Consider the following 5,689-nt stretch of genomic DNA (forward strand, 5'->3'; position numbering starts at 1 on the left):
CCCCAACTGCCCCTTTCTTCCATCACTATAGAGGGGAAAAACTCACTCAGTCTTGCTGTGCAACTTAGTTATTGCAAGCTTGTCTCCAATGTCTGACCACTTCCCAGTGCCAAAGTTGATTTGGAGGGGCCTTCTGTAGGAAGCCAAAGCTGGCTCAGATCTCAGGGAGGAAGAGCAGGGGGAGGAGGAGGAGAGAGCCAGGTAAGAAGGTAGAGGGAACAACCTGCACTCTGAGGTGGGAGGGGAGATATTAAATAAGCTGATGGAGGCTGTGTGATTGAGTGCAGATGGTGCAGGGGTGGAGGTAGGACACATGCATAAGAACCAGACTGGCATGGCCTGGGGACATGGTGGGGGATCTCTCTTCCCACTGAGAGGGGTGAAGAAACAATAGCCTACAGGAAAGGCTTTCCTGGGAGGACCCAAGGGTGGGCTTCAGTAGACATTGAAACAAGTTGATTGACTTTCTTGGAGTCCCTGAGTGGTGCAAATGTTTTATATGCTTCCATGCTAACTGAAAGGTTGAAAGTTCAAATCCACTCAGGGGTACCTTGCAAGAAAATCCTGCTAATCTACTTTAGAAAGATCAGCAATTAAAAACCCAATGGAACACAGTTTACTCTGCACACAAACATAGTTTGTCACCGTGAGTCAGACTCAAACTTTCCTACTCATAAAAGTGCTAAATGTCCCTGGTCTGTATATACCTGGGACCAGCAATACCGTCTCTGCTGTGGGAGAGCATCCTCTTAAGCTGAAGAGGGAGCAAAATGTATTGTTAGAAAGAAAAAGGGAATAGAGGTCTCCCCCTCCTTTCTATAATTGCTGCAATGGCACTAGTGGAGGCGGAAAAGCAATGGCTGACTCTGCAGGGAGAAAGAAAAGAATGGAAGCCCGATATTGACTTCAATGCTGGGGATTTAAAAGGCCTCTATGTTCCAACGTTGTGCTGTGCTTCTGACGGACCTTTGAAGTCAGTCTCGCCCGGTGGGGAGTGGGCTTCTGTGGAGACAAGTTGCTAACAGGGGCGGAGGAAGGGGGCCCGGGGCAGCCGAAACACTATTAGGCATGCTCTAGCAAAAAAAAAAAAAAAAAGGCAAATCCAATGATAATGTACATCTGTTTCAGGGAATTTATAAGCTTTGAACATTTTTTATGGGCAGATAAGTGGGTCCTTTTCTTACCATAACTTAGAACTTCAAAGCTGAGTGTGTGCATAATGCAAATTGCTGAAATATGAGATTTTCTCTACAAAGACGTTCCCAAAAAAGAGGACGAAAAAGAGCAAAGAGGGGAGAGAGAGAGTGGAGGCTAATTGATGCCAGTCTTTTATGTACCCAACACAAACTGGACAGAAATTGATTTTTATGAAATAAGGAATTTATGTACGAGACATGGGAAGGGGAAAGAGGTGAGGTAGGTGTGAGGGCTGGGGCTGGCAACACAGTATCTTCCCTCTAAGAGGGAGGACAAGGCAAATGGGCACAAGGACATTTCGGAACAAGCCGGGGCAGATTAACTCAGGGCCTGGCTGACCCGAAGGAACCCAGAGCAGGAAGGCCCTTGAGATCTGGGGAAATCAGGAAAGGCTTCCAGGAAGACACTGACGATGTAGGGCAGAGCTGGTTCGGGCAGCTGAGAGGGAAAGATGCAAATTCTAGAAATGAAACAGTTAGATTGGCAGATCCCTGGCTTGTGGTTCATCCACCTCATCCTCCCTCCACTCTCAACCCTGTGTGCTTTCTTGTCTCCTTACTCCTACCCCAAGCAACTTGCCTTTGCATTTCTGGAGGGCAGCAGCTTAGTAAACCTCAATATATGCTTGATGAGTGAAAGAATGGATGAACAGTGGAGGTGAGATATTGAAAACAGAGCTGGCTTCAGTGGAAGAAAGTCTTTAGATAGCTGAGGAAAGCACCACATGGAGACCTCTAATTGTGACAAGACCATTACCTTTGCCAGTGATTAGTTCAAGAAAGGGTATGTGACCCTCTTTTAGCCAATGAGACCTAGAGCACTGGTAGAGGGACCTCTTGGGAAACTGTCCTTGCAAGATATTGTCCTGACTCAGTGTAATGCCTAACATAGTGCCAGCTGTCTTGGTACCAACTTGAAGTTGAGGCCAACTGAGGATCACAGATATGGAGAAAATCTCAGTGCTGGAAAATGTCACCGGCTATGGCTTATACAGCCCCTGGCAACCATCCTGTGTCTGTTTTCTAGTTGTGTGACCTTTCTCAGGCAAAGATCCTGAAATGAGGAGATGTGTGCAAGTCACGAAACACTGGTAGGGGAATGAACCAGGGGAGGAAAGTAACTGTCAGCCACGCTAGCTCAGTCTGCCTGCGGAAGTTGAGGGGCCACGTGGAATACCCCCTGGAAGTGTCCCCATCCATAGAGCAAGGGAGCCTGGTTCTTTATCCTCCCTTCCTGCCAGCCATCGGGAAAGGGTAGCCAGGGAGCCTGTAGAAGAGCCACGGGTGCTTGGATTTGGAAATTTGGCTGGCAGGTATAGAAACGATTCTCACAGGGAAAACAGGGCAAGGCAAAACAAAAGCATCTGCTATTTGGACTTTCAGTTATTTGTACCTGAAACCATCCTGATCTATGCCAGGATCTAATGAAGAAAGCGGGGGGAGCAATTTGGACATTTTTCTGGGAATCAACAGGAAACTAGGAAACATAAAGAGGCGTGACCCGTCCCGCAGGTCATCAAACAACGTGGATACCTGAAAAGGGGACTGGGAATGAAGAGGGGCAAGAGACGTGAGAAATGGAGACAAGACAGTATTCTGATCAAGTCTTGTTTACTGAGCAGAAGGCAGAGGCCTAAATACCCAATGTGGTGGGCGGGTAACATTACATCATATGCTAATAAAGTGTAATGGGTAGTATCCAATAATCACGCAGCTACCAAATATGGAAGAAATGGCGGGCATCAGTCCTCAAACAGGTCCGCATGCAAATGAGGTGCACTTGGATGCCTGGCGGAGGTGTCCAATGAGCATGGCGGCTGCCTGCCACCGGGCACCAATCATCACAAAGGCCAAACTCAGGCAGGACAATAGGCCAGGGAACATCCGGGAATGGGAAGCTTAAAGACAGCGGAGGGCGCAGGCCATGGGCTGAGGGACGTGCAGACTCCCACAGAGGCGTATTGGGCAGCAGGGGAAGGACAGTCGAAGGCAATTGGGAAAACTTGGGGGAGGGGCACTCAACATCTGCCTCTATCTAACATCCTGCCAGCATCCTGGAGGGGCAGGACCCACTGAGCTGTAACCTTTCAGTTTTGTAATTACCTTCACCACCCCCACCCCAGCCCCCTGCCGCCACTGTCTTCCAAGGACCTCCATTTTTTCTCTTCGATAGCAGTGCCTCTGGAGCCCCACTGGGGACCCTAACATGCCGCACCTCAGAAGTCTCAAACATGCTGTTAACTGTCATCCTAATAGCCCCTCTCAGATCTTCCCAAGCCAGCTCTCTGGCCTCACCTGGTGTCCTCTCGCTCCCTCTCTCATCAACGCCCAGCTTGCTCCTGTGGTCTACGTCTCCCACACTCCATACCCAGTAACTCGTGTCTACCACCTCTGTCTTTTGGCCTCACCCACCTGACAAAAGCCAACTCAAAGAAGTACAGAGCTCAGGATCCATGGTTCTAGGGTGAGTTGGTAGTTGACACTGTGCCCAGAAATGTACCCATGACTTTCTTGTCCCTAAACCCAGTCTGGCAGCCACCTTTCTGGACTTCTGAACTGTTATCCATGACTGATCCCAGCCCCTTTAGAAACCACCCACCTTTGGATTCTGTGCACAAGTTGTTCATTGCTCCCCTGTATCCATTCTGCATTTCTTCCTTGATAATAGAGACTCTGGTTTTGAGCTCAAAAATAAAAACCACAGTTCCCAGAATCCTTTGCAACTAGAAATGGTTTTGTGACGGAATTCTGGTCAGTGGAAGAGTCATATTACAACTTCTTGGACTGTTCCTTAAAAGATAAGTTGTTTATTCTCACAGTTCTCATCTCCATCCTTTCTTCCATTCTGCTACCTGGAAAGGAGAGGTGGTAACAGGAATGCCAGCCACCACCTTGGACCATGAGGACAAGACAACACCCTAGAGATGGTTCAAAGGGCTGTGTGCTTGAGAACTTGAAGGCATGGGGCTTCTATTCCTGCCCTGGACACCTATTTTCAAACTATTCTATGAGGAAGAAATCAAGTCCTTACTTATTTAAGCTACTTTCACTGGACTCTAATGTAATCCTGAGTCAAATCGTTTCCCTTACATCAGAACCTGTTGAATTTTCGCCAACTTCCCCAGAACATTTTTAGCAGTCCAATTTGTCTAATCTACTTTTCAACGCTAGTATTGAAATCTGGTTTGTGGAACATCTCTTTACTGTCTTTACAACCTCCTCTCAATCATAGGGATCTCAAAATAAAACTGCGTGGAGCAGGTGTGATGTCGAATATGCCACTTGCTGTCCTGCTCTTTCTTTAACAACATCCTTTCTGAGATGATGCTTATCATTTGTAGATTTTGTAAATGGTGGCATTGTTTAGATTTCAGTCCTGGCTTCCTTATTTTCTCCATGAACTTAGGGACTTTCTTGAATCTCCTCAATTATCAAGGCCTCAACGACCATCTCTAGGCTGCTGACAAGTCATTCAAACTACCTTCCAGACAGTTCTACTTGGATCTGCCTTAAAAGCTATCATTCCTCCAACAGATGACAAGACAATTCATCAAGTGGGCCAACCAAGGCATTTTGGGGTTATCGTTTACTCCTGCCTTAAGACCTTTTCATTCTACAAGGTCCCTGCATGGCACAAACGGCTTACATTTTACTACACACCTGAAGTTTGGTGGTTCAGGTTCACCTAGCAGCACATTGTAAGAAAGGCTAAATAGCACTTAATAAAGATGACAGCTAAGAAAACCCTATGGAGCACAGTTCTACCTTGTAACACGTGGAGTCCCCACGAGTCACAACTACTAGACAGCCTTTGGGTTGGTTTGGGCTGGGAGGGTGTTCTTCAGTTTCTGACTGTCCACAGTAAGGATGGGGGCTGGGCATGGTCCGAAATGAGGTGGAAAATGCTGACAACATTGTCTCCCTGAATCATGCCCCTCTTCCTAATGATCTAGATTAATCAGATTTGAAGTCCAGGCTGCCTAGGCACAATGGATAACAGCTGGCCCAGCCTCACTTCCCCCACATTACTGAACTCTCACCAAGGCCCAAGGCAGATATGGGGAGCGGGAAGGGAGAGACAGAGGGAGGACAAGAAGGCTTTCCTATCAACAGTCTACTAACCTCTGACTCGCTAACAGGCAGCTTCCAATGCAGGGATTATGAAAAGAAAGAACCCAATTTCCAAATAAAATAGAAGAGATGATGAAGGATCATTTTGCTAGCTTGAAAACGATAATTAATAGGCATTATTTGTATATTGAGAAGTTAGCATGCTGTAGGCTCAAGAGCCGTCATCAAATGACATTGACGCATAATGAAAGACAGGGTCCAGATGTTCCCCAAAGCCTCTAAGGAGGGTTTGGGGATGGGCTACTGCATGAAGCAGTTGTAATGATAACAGATGCCTCTTGCTGTTCTGCTCTTTAACAACATCCTTTCTGAGAAGATGCTTATCATTTGTACTTTCATCTTCAATTAAATAGCATATGGCC

The sequence above is a fragment of the Echinops telfairi genome, unplaced genomic scaffold (assembly GCF_000313985.2).
Source record: "Echinops telfairi isolate 266 unplaced genomic scaffold, ASM31398v2 ScPeMD7_2291;HRSCAF=2852, whole genome shotgun sequence".
Taxonomy (NCBI): Eukaryota; Metazoa; Chordata; class Mammalia; order Afrosoricida; family Tenrecidae; genus Echinops; species Echinops telfairi.